This window comes from Chrysochloris asiatica, unplaced genomic scaffold (genome assembly GCF_000296735.1).
Source record: "Chrysochloris asiatica unplaced genomic scaffold, ChrAsi1.0 scaffold00031, whole genome shotgun sequence".
NCBI lineage: Eukaryota > Metazoa > Chordata > Mammalia > Afrosoricida > Chrysochloridae > Chrysochloris > Chrysochloris asiatica.
Window position 1 is genome coordinate 4,400,642 of NW_006408549.1, and position 18,197 is coordinate 4,418,838.

Genomic DNA, 18,197 nt, shown 5'->3' on the forward strand with positions numbered 1-18,197 from the left:
CTTTCAGCAAAGTCTCCTTCACCTCCTGCACTGGTATAACACCAGTCAAACATCAGGAGTTTTGTTAAATGCATACATCAGTTTAATACCACAACAATCAAGATGTAGAACATTCTCATCACTGCTAAAACTTCACTCATGTCCCTCCCACTCATCTGTATGGCACTGAAGGATCAGCACTGGACTGCTAACTGCAAGGTTGGTGGTTCAAACCAACCAGCTGCTCCTCAGAATCCCTGCACAGGATTGCTATGAGTCAGACCCAACTCAATGGTACTTAACAACAACCCATCAGCTCTAGGCAAATCAGTGGTTGCCTAGATTTGCAATGTTTTCAACTCCTTTACCAACTCAGTACTTGTATTGAGAGAGAGTCTTACCTTCCCCACTTGCTATTAAGTCTTCAATAGGCACTCTCTCATATTGCTTAATATTTCCTCATGGTGAGGAGCCCAATGACATATGTTTTAATAATAAAAAAGTAATAAAATCATAACCAGAGCCATAGTCAAGATTTACTAAGTGCTTTGTGTGCCATGGCCTGAACTAAACATTTGGCATACATTACCAAATTAAACATTCACAGTGATTCTATAATTATTATTACCCTCATTTTACAGATGAGTAAGCTTAAGCTTAAAGGGAACGATGATGATTATAAGCAAAAGTCTAGTGAGAGGATCTGAAGACTCTGCCTTTTGACCTTGCGCTGAATTTTAAGGATAATGGCCAGAGGTGTGGGCTCAGAGACTGAAGCAATAAGGCAATTCTATGAAGCTGCCTTCCTCAGATGCCATATCATGCCCCTCTTTGGTTTTCAGATCAATCTGTGCTTTCTGAAAAGTCTTTCCACTATGCTTCATGTCTGACATGTGCAGTTCCAAAGTCCGATTCTTCCCTTGCTTCTAATGCATCTCCATATGCTCATTAATGGATATATAATCCCATAGTCCACTACTCATCTACTACTTTGTTATACTGTGGTAGCTTGCATGGTACTTTGCTGCTTGAAGCTATACCACTGCTGGACAGGTTTCAGTGGCATTTTCACACTAAGACTAGGAAGAAGGAAAGGTATACCACTTCTGGATGGTGAGTCACTGAAACATCAATGGAACATTGTCTGATCCAGTGCCACAAGACGAGCCCCTCAGATGGGAAGACACTAAAATATGACTGGGTTAAGAGCAGCTCCTCAAAATATAGTTGACCTTCATGAAGTGGATGGAGTAAAGCTTCCAGGATCTTTACAAAGCTGATGGGGAATAACACAAAATGAGAAGAAACAGCTGCAAACATCCATTAATAATATGAACATGGAATGTACAAAGTATGAATCTAGGAAAAGTGGAAGTCTTCAAAAATGAAATGAAACATATGAATACAGATATCCTAGGCTTTGGTAAGCGGAGATGGGCTAGTATTGGCCATTTTGAATTGGACAATCATATGCTTTGTTATGCCGTGAATGACAAATTCAGGAGTAATGATGTAATATTCAATTTCAAAAAGAGCATTTCAAGATCTGTCTTGAAGTACAATGATGTCTGTGGTAGAATAATATCCATACAGTCCTGGGTGGCTCTGTAAGATAATCAATCACTGGACCACAAGATCAGTTTGAACTGCAAAGTCAGTGATTCAAACACACCAGCTGCTCCTTGGAAACCCTAAGCAGAGTCACTATGAATCTGAACCATCTCAATAGCACTTAACAACAACAACAACAACAAGGAAGACCAGTTAATATGACTATTATTCAAATTTATACACCTATCACTAAAAACAATGATGATGAAATTGAAGAGTTCTACCAATTTATGCCGTCTGCAATTAAGATGGCTCGATCATTACTGGTGATTGGAATGCTAAAATTGGAAATAAACAGGAAGGATCAGTAGTTGGAAAACATGGCCTTGATGATTGAAACAATGCTGGAGACTGTGACAGAATTTTCAAGACTAATGACTTATTCAATGCAAATGCTTTCTTTCAACTACAGAAGTGGTGACTATACATGTGGACATCACCAGATGGAATACACAAGAATCAAATTGACTACATATGTGGGGAAAAAACGATGGTGAAGCTCAATAACATCAGCCAAAACAAAGTCACGGGCTGACTATGGAACAGAATACCAATTGCTCTTATGTAAGTTCAGGCTGAAGCTGAAGACCATAAAAACAAGTTCATAAGAGCCAAAATATGACCTTGAATATATCCCACCTGAATTTAGAGACCATCTCAAGAACAGAATTGATGCAATAGACATTAATGACTAAAGATCAAAAGAGTTGTAGGAAAACATTAAACTCATAACATATATGAAGAAAGCAAAAGGTCATTAAAAATTCAGGAAAAGAAGAAAAGACTAAAATGCATGTCAGAAGAGACTCTGAAACTTGCTCTTGAATGTAGAGAAGCTAAAACAACTCGAAGAAATGAGGAACTGAAAGAACTGAACAGAACATTTCAAAGGGCATCTCACAAAGTCAAAGGAATGTATTAAAAGAAAATGTACAAAGACCTAGAGTTAGAAAATCGAAAGGGAAGAACATGCTCAGCATTTCTCAAGCTAAAAGAACTGAAGAAAAACATTAAGGCTCAGGTTGCAATACTCGAGAATTCTATGAGAAAAATATTGAATGATGCAAGAAGCATCAAAATAAGATGGAAGGAATACTCAGTTTCACTGTACCCAAAATAATTGGTTGATGTTCAAGCATTTCAAGAGGTACGACATGATCAAGAACTGATGGTGTTGAAAGAAGTCCAAGCTGCACTAAATACATTAGCAAAAAACAAGACTCCAGGAATTGAAAGAATATAAATTTAAATATTTCAACAAACTGATGAAGCACTGGAGATACTCACTCATTTATGCCAAGAAATTTGGAAGACAGTTACTTGACCAAGTGATTGAAAAATTTCCATATTTGTGCCCATTCCAAAGAAAAGTGATCCAATGGAATATGGAAATCATCAAACAATATCATTGATATCACATGCAAGTAAAATTTTGCTGATGATAATTTAAAAATGTTTTCAGCAGTACTTCAGCAGAGAGCTGCCAGAAATTCAAGTCAGATTCAGTAGAGGACATGGAATGGGGGATATCACTGGTGACATCAGCTAGATCTTGTCTAAAAGCAGAGAATACCAGAAAAATCTTTACTTGTTTTATTGATAATGCAAAGGCATTCTCCTGTGTGGATTATGACAAACTATGGATGACATTTTGAAGAATTGGTATTCCAGAACACTTTATTGTGCTCATGGGGAACCTGTACATAGACCAAGAGGGCCTACTAAATGGTTTAAAATCTGGAAATATGTGTGCCAGGATTGTACCCTTTCATCATACTTATTCAATGTGTATGGTGAGCAAATAATAGAAGCTGGATTCTATGAAAAAGAACATGGCATCAGGATTGGAGGAAGACTTATCAACAGACTGAGATATGCAGATGATACAACCTTGCTTGTTGGAATTGAAGAGGACTTGAAATACTTACTGATGAAGATCATGAAGATCAAAGACTAGCCTTTAGTATGGATTGTCCCTCAATGCAAAGAAAACAAAAATCATGACAAAACCAACAAATAGCACCATGATATACTGAGAAATTATTGAAATTGTCAAAGACTTCATTTTGCTTGAACTCACAATCAATGCTTATGGAACTAGCAGCCAAGAATTCAAATGCATTAGGAAAACTGCTGCAAAAGAACTTTTTAAATTGTTAAAGAACATAGATGTCAGTTTGAGGACTAAGGTGTGCCTGACCCAAGCCATGGGATATTTAATCACCTCATATGCATGTGAAAGTTGGAAAATGTATAAGGAAGACTGCAAAAGAATTGATGCACTTAAATTATAGTGCTGGAGAAGAATATTGAAAAGTATCATGGATTGACAGATGAGCAGACAGATCTGTCTTGTTAGAAGTACAGCCAGAATGCTCCTTAGAAGCAAGGATGGTAACAATGTGTTTCCTATACTTGGTTATGTTGTTAGGTGGGACCAGTCCCTGGAGAAAGACATCAGAGTTGGAAAAGTGGAGATTCAGCAACAAAGAGGAAAACTCCCAAGGAGATGGATTGACACAGTGGCAGCAACAGTGGGCTCTAACATCATGACAATCGTAAGGATGGAGCAGGACTGGGCAGTGTTTCATTCTGTCATGTACAGGGTTGCTATGAGTCAGAATTGACACAATGGCACCTAACAACAACAACAACAATCCCACTGTACATCTTTTTGGGAGATGAACCCCACTTTGTTGATTTGGAGGTGAATCCTACTCCGTCTACTCTGTCAGAATGCTTACTGTCTCTCCTTACTCAGAATCACTTCTCTCTGTAGACAATCATTTCACACTCTTGGAAGCTTTTGTTTTACACAATATCAAGGTCAAATAATTTATCTTGTCCAATGATCATCTAATATTTAAATAACTTTATAACATTTTTAATATATAGTTTCTCAATTTTCTGTTTTTATCACTTCATTCTTCTTGGATCAACTCTCAACACTCATGGAAGCAGCAGTCAAGAAACCAAATGACGTATTGCATTAGGCAAATCTGCTGCACAGGAACTTTTTAAAGTGTTGAAGAGCAAAGATGTCAGCTTTAGGACTCAGGTGTGCCTGACCCAAGCCATGGTATTTTCAATAGCCACATATGCATGCGAAAATTGGACGGTGAATAAGGAAGACCGTAGAAGAATTGATGCTTTTGAGTTATGGTGTTGGAGGAGAATATTGAAAGTGCCATGGGCTCACAAAAGAACCAACAAATCTGTGTTGGAAGAAGTGCAGCCTGAGTGCTCCTTGGAGACCAGGATGGCCAGGCATCATCTCTCATACTTCAGACATGTTGTCAGGAGGGACCAGTCACCGGAGAAGGATATCATGTTTGGTAAGGTGGAGGGTCAGAGAAAAAGAGGGAGACCCCCAATGAAATGGACTGGCCAAGTGGCAGCAATGATGGACTCAAGTGTGGCAATGGCAGTGAGGTTGGCCTAGGTATCAGGCAGTGTTTCGTTCTGCTGTGCATAGGATCGCTATGAGTAAGTACTGACTTGATGGCACCTAACAACAACTGATAAGAAACTCAGTACTTTTACAAAGAGCTAATCCCAAATTCTGTCTAGGAATATATTCACTCAACATTAACTATCCCTAGATAATGAGCTGAGTGGAAAGTTTTAAATATAGCATGTGGTAATTGTGTCAAACCCCTGCCTTTAAGGAGGCTCTACTGGAAGAGTCAGGATGTGCACATCAATAGCTAGAACATAAGACCCAAATTCTGCAAAAACTCAGGGGTCAGAAAGGTTACTTCCAATTGTGATGCCCAACCAGAACAAAATAGTCCATGATACATTTCCAATTCTTTGATTAACTAAAATAAGTAATAGTACTGCAAAAACAGTTAGGTTAACAATAAGTGTTAGTATTACTTATTCAACAAAACTCTTAGCACATCATTTTAGATATAATTGACTTATAATAAAATATATTCATTTTTAAGTGTACAACTTGATACGTTTTGACAAATGTTTACACAAGTGTAAGTACTACTACAGGCAAAATGCAGAACATTTCCATGGCTGCAACAATACCCTCATACATTTTTATGGCCCTTCTACTCCCAGTCTTAGACAATGACTGGTTTGCTTGATTCCTGTCACCATAGATTAGATTTTCCTCTCCTAGAACTACATATGAATCAAATCATACAATATGTAGTCTTCTGCACTGGCTTCTTTTGCTTAATATAATGATTTGGAGATTTACTCATAGTGTTGCAATTTTTCTTCTTTTTTTAATGTTAAAGAGTATTTCATCATATGAATACAAAACGTTTGTTTGCAGTAGATGGATATTTGGATTGTTTTCAATTCCATTATGAATAAATCTGTTGTGAATATTCATAAAGTCTTTGTGTGGACATATGGTTTTGTTTCTCTTCGGCAAATATCTAGGAGTGATATTACTGTGTTCTGTTGGTAAGAGTTTGTTTTACTTTATAAGACACTGTCAATCTGCTTTCCAAAGTGGTTATACCATGTACACCCCAACAATGAAGTCTGAGAGTTCCACTTGCTTCAAATCCTTACCAACACTTGGCATTATCAGTCAGTTTACTTTTGGCCATTTTAGTGTGTTTAAAGTCTCTAGGATGGCAGGTTTTGTTTGAGCACTTTAAAGGTATCATTCCATTGTCTTCTATAGGAAATTGCACAAGAAATCTGTTTATTCTGAAAATTCTTACCTTTTATGTAATGTCTTTTTTCTCTTTGGAAGAGAATAGCTTTTAGACATTTCTTTATTGCTGGCTTTTGGCAAGTTCATTATAATAATTTTCTTATTTATCATGCTTAGTTTTTATTGAGCATCTTGGATATGTAGTTTATAGTTTTTATTAAATTTGAAGAACTTTGACCATTAATTCTTCAAATATTTTTTTCCTTGCTACCTACCTCTATCTACCATCTTCTTGGATTAAATTTACCCATTTGTGTTTTCAACCTTACTATTATTTTATTTAAGGAGTCCTGATAGCACAGTGGATTATGAACTGGGTTGCTAACCACAAGGTGAAAAGTTTCAATGTACCAGTGACTCCGTGGAATAAAGATGAGGCTTTCTGTACCCGTAAAGATTTACAGCCACAGAAACCCTATTCAGGGTCGCAGTGAGTCAGAACCGAGTCGGTGGCATACAACCACTAGCGCTACTTTATTTGGTACTATCCATTCTGCTGTATGGCTTTATACAATAAGCACTGGACTGCGAGCCACAAGGTCCATGGTTCGAGCCCACCAGCTGCTCTGAGGGAGAAAGATGAAGCTTTCTGCTCACACAAAGATTTAAAGCCTTGGAAACCCTATACTGGGTTGCTGTGAATCAGTACTGACTGGACAGCACTTAACAGGATGAGTAATGAGGGGTGCTGGTAGAACAGTGGGTTATATGTTGGGCTGCTAACCACAAGGTCAGCAGTTTGAATCCACCAGGCACTCTGCAAGAGAAGATTTATAGCCTAGAAACCCTATTCAGGGCCACAATGAGTCAGAACAGACTCAGAGACACATAGAAACATTTTCTTGCTTCTTTACCTGTCTAGTTAGTTTTTATTGGATGATGGATACTTAAAAATTTATACTGTTAATTATCTGCATTTCTTGTCTTCTTTTAAAAAGTATTAAAGACTATTTTGACTTTTATGTGCTTGCTCCTTTCAAAACTCGTTTTTTTTTAAGTTTTGTTAAAGTGAGTCTCGAGTAATTTTCATATAAGGGTTACTTTAGTCCTAAGATTTTTGTTTTTTTTTTTAAACTTTTTATTTTGAATTGAGTGAAGGTTTACAGAGCAGATCATGGATTTTACATTGAACAAATCATACATTTTGCTTCATTACATAGTTGTAGTCCCCTCTATATACCAATAGTTAACAGCATTTACCTCTAGTCACTTAACTATTACATTCCTCCTGTGTCTCCTACCCATTTTCATCTTTCTTCTGCTAACCTCCCTTTTGCTGTATGTTGTCTGCCCTGTCATCTGTATCAACTTGTGTCTGCCCATGAATAATTTTCCCTCCGTCCCACTCTCCTCTCCCTACCTCGTAAACATCATAGATTGTTTCTTTTTTGTTTGTTCATTTTAACAATTATATAATTCACCATTTCAAAGTAACAGTGGCACACAGTCTCCCCACTTCCCATCCCAAACTCTTTGCTGGGATCAAGTCTGTATCTTCAGGTGTGAAGTTCTGAATATGCGTCCATAATTCTTCTTTTGCTTGGATATCAGGCCTTCTCCTGGATGGTATCTCACCCAGGGCCATCTTAGCCCACCCAGGGTCGTAGTTCACCTAGGTGGTAGTTCACTTGGGGCTGTAGCTCACCTGGGGCTGGGGCTTTTAAATCTTTTCTTTGTTGTAGAGAGTCAGTGCAGGGGAAGCCCAGCTTACTATCTTGCCAGAAGCTATAGGCCTACTATTAAAGTGTGACCCTTCTAAGGCATTTACTGAATATGCCACATTGCCAGCATGTTCTCTCCATTTTGTTGATCAGAACTCAACTTTTCCCAGCCTTTGTGGGCTCTGGGAATTGTTCAGCCTACAGCTCGTTGATACTTGTTCTTTGCTAAATCTCGTGGAATTTCATCCTATGCATGCTCAGCTAATATTCAGCAAAAGAATCAAAGGAACCAATATTCACATCCTGGGAACTCTTTTTCTCCCTTGTTAACTCCCTTCTCCCTAGTATTTTGTCCTACAAATCTTAGTGGCTTCAGACTATCTGAACTCTAATCACTGTCTATGCAATTTAATGAGCCCATTCTGCTATGCTTGGATTTCTTCTCCCTGCTCTATGCCTTAAAATGGGCTTCCAGGTAGACACTTGGGACAATCATCAGGACAATCATAGGGGTTATCTTTATCTCAGGGATCATAGTCCTTACTTTTCTATTGTCTAATGTACAAAATCAAGGGTTAGATAAATTTTGTCCAGTTTTCTATTTTTTTTTTTTTTAATGGCAAAGGACAAGTCTTAAGATAAGTTAGTCTCTTATAGAAATTCTTGATAGCTTCTTCAAGGTAGAAAACATGTTATATGCTGGACTTGACCCTATGTTTCAGTACCTTACAGCTATTTTAGTTGACAAAATAGCAGAGTTATTTTGTAGAGTTAGCCTTACTGAGTTTGAATCCTGGCTCTTCACTTACCAGCTGGTGGTCTAGAGCAGAATATTTTACTTCTGTGTGCCCTTATTTCCTCATCTACAATACAGAAAGAATTGTACCTACTTTTTAGGCTTGTTTAAACTTCAGTTAATGCAAATAAAATAGTTAGAATGCTTCTTGGTACAGAGTCATTCTCAATATAATGGTGGTAGTGGTGGTGTACAATGGACTTAGCGCCCTTATCTAGGGTCTCTGAAGCTGTACATCTTTATAGGAGCAGAAAGCCTCATCTTTCTCTTATGGAGCAGCTGGTAGATTTGAACTGCTGGCCTTGAGGTTATCAACCCAGCGTGTAACCCATTACACTACCAGAGTTCCTATTCAATATGGTTGTTATTGTTAGGTAGCACTGAGTTAGGTTATTAATGGTGGTTTGCAGTTGTTTCTTCTTATTTTTACCAGCAAATAAAGGTCCTTAGAGGTCTACTCCACCACACATCTGCCAGTTTGTTGTACTGTGGTGGCTTGTGAGTTGCTGTGATTCTGGAAGCTATGCCACCCATAGTTTAAATACCAGCAGGGTCACCCATGGTGGACAGGTTTCAGATGCACTTCCAGACGAAGACAGACTAGGAAGAAGGAGTAACGAACTACTTCCGAATGTTTAGTCACTGAAAACCTTATGAACAACAGAGAAACACTATCAGATATAGTGCCAGAAAATGATCCCCACAGGTTGGAAGGCCCTCAAAATGCGACTGAGGAAGAGCTGCCTCCTCCAAGAAGAGTTGACCATGATGACGCAAATGGAGTAAAGCCTGTGGGAGTAAAGCCCATGGGACCGTCATTTGCTGATGGGGCACAACTCAAAATGAAGAGAAACAGCTATAAACATCCATTAATAATCGGAATGTGGAACATATGAAGTATGAATCAAGGAAAATTAGAAATTCTCAAAAATGAAATGAAACGCATAGACATTGATATCTTAGGCATTAGTGATCTGAAATGGACTGGTATTGGCCATTTTTAATCTGACAACCACATGGTTTACTATGCTGGGAATCACAAATTGAAGAGGAATGGTGTTGCATTCACTGTCGAAAAAACTTATCCAGATCAGTCATGAAGTACAACACTCTCTGTGATAGGATAATATCCATGCACCTATAGGGAAGACCAGTTAATACAACTATTATTCAAATTTACGCACCAACCACTAAAGCCAGTGAGGATGAAATAGAAGAATTCTACCAACTTCTTCACTCTGAAATCAATCAAACATGCAATCAAGATGTATTGGTCATTACTAGTGATTGTAATGCAAAGGTTGGGAACAAAGAGGAAGGATCAGTAGTTGGAAAATATGGACTCGATAGAAATGATGCTGGAGAACACATGATAGAATTCTGCAAAATCAGTGATTTGTTCATTTCAAATATCTTCTTTAGACAGTATAAGAGATGACTATACACATGGACCTTGCTAGATGGAATACATAGAAATCAAATTGACTATATCTGTGGAAAGAGATGATGGAAAAGCTCCATATCATCAGTGAAAACAAGGCCAGGGGCAGATTGTGGAACAGACCATCAATTGCTCATATGCAAATTCAAACTGAAGCTGAACAAAATGAAACAAGTCCATGAGAGCCAAAATATGTATGACCTTGAATATATCCCATCCAAATTAAGAGATCATCTGAAGAAAAGATTTGATACATTAAACACTAAAGACCGAAGACCAGAAGAGTTTGTGGGATGACATCAAGAACATCATACAGGTAGAAAGCAAAAAGTCATTAAGAAGACTAAAAGAAGGAAACGGTCAAAATGGATGTCAGAATAGATGGTAAAACTTGCTCTCCAGTGTAGAGATTCTAAAGCAAATGGAAGAAATCAGGAGGTACAAGAACTGAACAGAGAATTTCAAAGATCAGCTTAAGAAGATAAACCCAAATATTACAACAAAATGTACAAAGATCTGAAGTCAGAAAGCCAAAAAGGAAGAACATGCTCAGCATTTCTCAAGCTGGGGGAACTAAAGAAAAAAATCAAGCCTCGATTTTCGTTATTGAAGGATTCTCTGGGCAAATTATTGAATGATGCAGAAAGCATCAAGAGAAGATGGAAGGAATACACAGAGTTACTTGTACCAAAAGAATATGGTTGATGTTCAACCATTAGAAGAGATAGCATATGATTAAGAGCCAGTGATATTGAAAGAAGTCCAAGGTGCATTGAAGGATTTGGCAAAGAACAAGGCACCAGGAACTGATGGAATAAAAATTGAAATCTTTCAAGAAAGTGAGGTAGCACAGGAGGCACTCATTCATCTCTGCCAAGAAATTTGGAAGACAACAATCAGGCTAACTTATTGGAAGAGATCTGTATTTGTGCCCATGCCAAAGAGAGGTGACCCAACGAAAAGCGAAAATCATCAGACAATATCTTTGATGCCCCACGTGAGTAAATTTTACTGAAAGTAATACAGAAACGACGACAAGCATACATTGACAGAGAACTTCCAGAGGTTCAAGACAGATTCAAAAGAGACCGGGGAATGAGGGATATCATTGCTGATGTCTGATGAATCTTGGGTGAAAGCAGAGAATATTAGAAAGATGTTTATCTGTATTTTATTGACTACACAAAGGCTTTCGATTGTGTGGATTATGACAAGCTATGGACAACATTGCAAAGTATGAGTATTTTGGAACACTTAATTGTGCTCATGAGGAACCTGTACATGGACCATTAGGCAGTTGTTCGAACAGAACATGGGAACACTGAATGGTTTAAAATTAAGAAAGGTGTGTGACAGGGTTGTATTCATTCACCGTACTTATTCAACCTGTATGCTGAGCAAATAATCCAAGAAGCTGGGTTATATGAAGAAAAATGTGGCATCAGGATTAGAGGAAGACTCATTAACAACCTGTGATATACAGATTAACAACCTGTAATATGCTTGCTGAAAGTGAAGAAGACTTAAAATATTTACTGATGGAAGATCAAAGACCACAGCCTTCATTATGGATTGTATCTCAATGTAAAGAAAACAAAATCCTCACCACTGTACCAATAAACAACATTCTTATCAACAGAGAAAAGACTGAAGTTATCAAGGACTTCATTCTTCTTGGATCAACTATTAACACTCACGGAAGCAGCAGTTAAGAAATCAAATGACATATTGCTTTAGGCAAATCTGCTGCACAAGACCTTTTTAAAGTGTTGAAGAGTAAAGATGTCAGCTTGAGGACTCAGGTGCACCTGACCCAAGCTATGGTATTTTCAATAACTTCAGATGCATGCAAAAGATGGGCAGTGAATAAAGAAGACCATAGAAGAATTGATGCTTTTGAGTTATGGTGTTGGAGGAGAATATTGAAAGTGCCATGGGCTCACAAAAGAACCAACAAATCTGTGTTGGAAGAAGTGCAGCCAGAGTGCTCCTTGAAGGCCAGGATGGCCAAACTTCGTCTCTCATACTTCGGACATACTGTCAGGAGGGACCAATCGCTGGAGAAAGGTATCATGTTTGGTAAGGTGGATGGTCAGAGAAAGAGAGGAAGACCCCTAACAAGATTGATCAGCCAGGTGGCAGCATCAATGGACTCAAGTGTGGCAACAGTGGTGAGGTTGGTCCAGGATCAGGCAGTGTTTCATTCTGCTGTGCATAAGGTCACTATAGGTTGGTACCGATTCAATGGCACCTAACAACAACAACAAAGGTCAACTCCATCCCCGTCATTAAAGTCAACTCTTAATTTGATGATGCAGCTCTTCCCTTGTCATATTTTGAGTGCCTTCTAATCCAAGGGGCTCATCTTCCAGCACTGTATCAAGTAATGTTTTGGTGCTATTCATAAGGTTTTCTCCTGCCATTTTTCCAGAAGTAGTTCATTAGATCTTTCCTTCCTAGTCTACTTTAGTCTGGAAGCTCTTCTAGAATCTGTCTACCCTAGGTGAACTTTCTGGTGTTTGAAATACTAGTGACATAGCTTCCAAGCCACCGCTGTATGACAAACTGACAGGCAAGTGGTGAACCCTTATCTTGTTGATAGGATCTAGTAAGCTGGTTCTGACTCACAGAGACCCTGAGCACAATAGAGGATGCCCAGACCTGTACCGGCCTCACAATTGTTATGTTTGAGTCCATTGCTGCTGCCATTGTGCCAATCCATCTTGTTAGGGGGTGTCCCTCTTTTTCGATGCCCTTCTACTTTACCAAGTATGATGTCCTTCTCCAGGTACTTGATCCCTCCTGATAATACATCTGAAGTATGAAAGATGAAGTCTTGCCATGCTGGTTTTTAAGCAGCATTCTGGCTATACTTCTTCCAACACAAATATGTTTGTTCTTGTGGCAGTACATGGTATTTGTTAATAGTCTTCTCCAACACCATAACTCAAATTCATCAATTCTTCTGTGGTCTTCTTTATTCATTGTCCAACTTTCACAAGCATATGAGGCTTTTGAAAATACCATAACTTGAGTCAGGCACACCTTAGTCCTCAAATTGACAACTTTGCTCTTGATCACTTTGAGCAGGTCTTGTGCAGCAGATTTGCCTAATGCAATACGTCGTTTCATTTCTTGACTGCTGCTTCCATGAGTGTTAATAGTGGATCCAAGCAAAACCAAGTCTTCGACAACTTCAATCTTTTCTACATTTATCATGTTGTTATTTACTGATCCAGTGATAATGATTTTTGTGGTAAGTATTTTCTTTACATTGAGGTGCAGCCCATGTTTAATTTTCAGCAGTAATTATTTTAAGTCTTCTTTGCTTTCAGCAAGCATGGTTGTAACATCTGACTATTGCAAGTTGTTAATGAGATTTACTCTAATCCTGATGCCACATTCTTCGTCATATTATCCAGTTTGTTAGATTGTTTGTTCAGAGTACAGACTGAATAAATATGGTAGCTAAATATGGTAGTTATTATTAACAACATTTTGTCTTTTCATCAAAAGTCCAGTTTACTTATTCCTGTATGAGTAATCTTTCATTCTTCCTTTTCTAATTTTTCTCTTTCTCTTGTGAAACCTCAGGCAGATAATCAGGTAGAGAATTAGTCAATGGAATAACATAAGTTCATTTCACTGTTGTCATTTTGAAGAAGCATGCAAACCATCTCTCCAGCGTATCATAAATAGCAAGTAACATTAAGTTCCTGGGCTGAGAACAAACGATTTTGACAAAAGCCACATCTTAAAATCTAAGCATATGTGTACTGCATTCTAACAGCCGGATTTTATTGAAACTGCACCAGAGGCAAGAGATCAGTAAGGAAACATGGCAGTGAATCTGCTTGTAAAATGAAGAAACCTTTTATAGAGCAAATGATTGCCTACTAGTTTATCTAAGCCATAAATCTGGAGTTGTGAATGTAGGGTCTGTAAATGGGTCAGTGTTATTGTCACTATCCAGGCTTGACTTCCCTAGATGGCTGCTTTCAGTCACACAAAGAGCTGCTCCTTTCAGGTGATCACCCCTGGAACTTTGAGGAGTTACCGAGTAAGAGAAGGTTCCAATATTGACATGTGTTAGGCAAAGGTTTGTTAATCACTTATGTATGTGCTTAACCAGCCTGCTATCTGCCATGTGTCCAAGACTCAAATATAAATTTAAGATTTAACATAGACAAATAGCTTTGGTATTTGCTCTGCAAACCAGCCCATGTGCTACCACCACCACTGTTCTGCTGTCAGCAGAGGAATTCTTCTCCCTGTTCCTCCAAGGCCCCTCTGCTGTGATCCTGAACTAAACCGGCCAACTGTCAGAAGACCCTGGCAGAGATGTTGGTCTGATCATTTATAGAGATGTCTTATAAATGCTTAATGACAGCCTTCAGAGGATAAAAGGGTAAAGAAGCAATTAAAATGCACACTTCTTACTGGATATTGTGATTAAACTATATTCTTATGTATTGTTTCAGCTTTTGATATAGTACCATGGTTGTTGTTGTTGTTTTTTGTTGTTGTTAGGTGCCATAGAGTCGGTACCAACTAATAGCGACCCTATGCACAACAGAATGAAACACTGCCCGGTCCTGGGCCAACCTCACAACTGTTGCCACACTCGAGCCCATTGATGCTGCCACTTTGCCAATCCATTTTGCTGTGGGTCTTCCTCTTTTTCTCTGACCCTCAAGCTGACATCTTTGCTCTTCAACACTTTAAAAAGGTCTTATGCAGAAGATTTGCCTAATGCTATATGTCATTTGATTTCCTGACTGCCGCTCCCATGAGTGTTGACTCAAGAAGAAAGAAGTCCTTGACAACTTCAATCTTTTCTCTGTTGATAAGAATGTTGTTTATTGTTCCAGGGGTGAGGAATTTTGTTTTCTTTACATTGAGATGCAATCCATACCAAAGGCTGTGATCTTTGATTTTATCAGTAAATATTGTAAGTCCTCTTCACTTTCAGCAAGCAAGGTTGTATCATCTGCATATCGCAGGTTTTTAACGAGTCTTCCTCCAATCCTGATGCCACGTTTTTCTTCATATAATCCAGATTATTTGCTCAACATACAGATAGAATAAGTATGGTGAAAGAACACAACCTTGTAATGTTGTTGTTGTTGTTACGTGCCGTCGAGTCGGTTCCGACCCATAGCGACCCTGTACAGGGTTTCCGAGGGTGTAAATCCTTACGGGAGTAGAAAGCCTTATCTTTCTCCCGCGGAGCGCCTGAGAGTTTCGAACCGCTGACCTTTAGGTTCGCAGCCCGATTCGTAACCACTACGCTACCAGAGCTCCTTAAGCTATTACTAATCTAAGTAACCTCCCAGTGGTGTTCTTAAGATAACTAGTATCAGAAAGTAATAAAATATCAGTCATCATTTCTGACTCACCTGACAGCCTCTACCTTATGAATTTAAATTCATCTTTCTTACATATAAGGCCAGGGTTTATTTTCTCATCTATGCTATTCTTATCTATAATAATAACATTTCTGTGAAGGCTGGGTTTGTATTACCCTCTTTTAATAGTATTAGAAACAGAACCAGAGAGAGTAAACCTTTTTTTTTTTTTTTGACATTGTTTCGTTCTGCTGTGGGGTCGCTATGAGTCGGTTCCAACTCGATGGCACCTGACAACAACAACAACTATAATGTGGAATCTATGAGTATCTAGAACCTTGAAACAACAGTCCATTTCTGCTAGATCAGGATTGGCAAACTAATTTTGTAAAGGACTCAAGATTAAACATTTTAGGTTTGGACAAAAGTTTCTACCACAACTACTAATCTCCACTGTTGCAGCTTACAACCATGGCACCAAGCATTCCTTCTGTAGCACTTAACTGTGCTAGTTTCAATAATGCAGCGCAGTGGTCACACAGAACACTGACACCACACTCACATTTATGAGATCTATTAGTAAGTTAACAGGTTACAATGCAGGGTCAGACATGATCAGGGGATAGTTCTTGTAGTTAGGACAGCCTTTCCTCAGCCGTACATACAGCAGGCCTCTGTCTGGCCCTTGGTCTGTCCTCTGCCCTGCTCAGGCAATGTTACAAAGCTCTTTTAGAACTGCTGATAAATGCCCAAAAGACACTCCATTCTGCTATAAGCTTCAGTCTGAAGGCAAATGGCTCTAGTTTGTGGGTCAGCAAACCTAGCTCCTTAATTAACTTTCTCGAGGCAGCCCACTCTGCAAGCACGCCTCCTGCCCAAAGACTCTCAGCTTTACTTGCTCTGTCTGATGCTCTGGCTCCTGGTTCTGCTGTTGCTGCTTCTCTGCTACTCCTCTGGTGTCATAGCTTTCTATCCTTGGGTCAAGGAAGTTCAATGCACATCTTCCACTCCTGGCTCATCTCCCTTGATGATAGAGAGCTCCCTTCCCTCCCCACTCTGAGATGGCTGATTTTATATCCAGCAGGATGGCAAAATTGACCAATCCCAATTAGCCCTGTTAACAATCACTCACAATGAATCATCTACTCCATCAGCATCTTCCCCTACCTTTTCTTACCCAGACCCATCAGTAAAAAGTCATTTGGTGGCAGTTTGCTAAGACTATGGCTAGAAGAGACATTAAATAATTCACTGAACCACATGTTGTTGTTGTTGTTAAGTGCTGTCAAGTAGGTTCTGACTCATAGTGATCATGTATAGGGATTCTTAGGAGCAAGATCACTGACCTTGTGGTTAGGAGTCCACTGCTTATCCTACAGTGCCACACCAGAACTACCTGTGCCACAGGAGTCATAGACAATAAACAAAGGAATTAGCATGACTAACTCTGATATATATATATATATAAATATTAAGCAAAAGTAGATTGGCCTGTGGGCTGTAGTTTGCTAAGCCTTGGTAGCATGTAGTACACTCCACATTAAATCATGGTGCTCAATACTACCTTTAGATATAGGGATTACTGCAAGACAGCCAATCTGACATTGGAACTTGTTTCTTACACTTGACTGTCTTCTCAAGCTGCACTTTAAAATTTTCTGTTCAGTTCTTTTGCCTCCTTGTGTCTTCCATTTTAGAGTCTCTACACTTACAGCAAATTTTAGAGTCTCTTCTGACATAATTTTTGGTCTTCTCTTTCTTTCCTGTCTCTCTCCCTTTTTAATGACCTTTTTCTTTCTTCCTGTATGGTGTTCTTGATACCATCCTACAACTCCTCTGGTCTTCAGTTAGCAGTATCTAATACATCACATCGTTCTTGAAATGGTCAAGTGAAATAGTGAAAAGTCCTGAGTTAGAAAAATAAAAGGGAAGAACACACTCAGCATTTATCCAACTGAAGAAAAAAATTCAAGCCTCAATTTGCAATATGAAATTCTATGGGCAAAATATTGAATGATGCAGAAAGCATCAAAAGAAGATAGAGAGAAACTTTTTAATGAAGATGCACCAAAAGTGAAGAAGTCCCTGCCTCCCAAATCTTAAGCCAAAGCAAAGGTGTTGAAGGCCAAGAAGGTAGTGCTGAAAGGTGTCCACAGCCACACACACACAAAGAAGATCCACACGCTACCCGCCTTCCAGCAGTCTAAGATATTGAGGCTCCAGAAGCAACCCAAATATCCTTGGAAGAGCACCCCCAGGAGAAACAAGCTTGACCACTATGCCATCATCAAGTTCCCTCTGACTACTGAGTCAGCCATGAAGGAGATTGAAGATAATAACACACTTGTGTTCATTGTGGATGTCATGGCCAACAGGCATGTGAAGATCAAACAGGCTGTGAAGAAGCTCTATGACATTGATGTAGCCAAGGTCAACACCTTAATCAGGCCTGATGGAGAAAAGAAAGCATATGTTCGACTGGCTCCTAACTATGTTGCCAACAAAATTGGGATCATCTAAACTGAGTCCAGCTGGCTAATTCTAAATATAAATTTTTTCAATACGAAAAAAAAAAAAAAAAAAGAAGAAGAAGATAGAAGGAATACACACAGTCTTTACCAAAAAGAAATGGTTGATGTTTAACCATTTCAAAAGGTAACGTATCAAGAGCTAA

The 18,197-nt window shown here is 38.8% G+C and overlaps 1 protein-coding gene and 1 pseudogene across 1 annotated transcript in view; one reads left to right on the top strand and one right to left on the bottom strand.

Moving 5' to 3' along the window:
• The window catches only part of CPQ (carboxypeptidase Q), a 577,066-nt gene that overhangs the window by 14,287 nt on the left and 544,582 nt on the right, over window positions 1-18,197 (bottom strand). The gene's annotated exons all lie outside the window — the stretch shown is intronic.
• On the top strand, window positions 14,164-18,043 carry LOC102810819 (annotated as a pseudogene).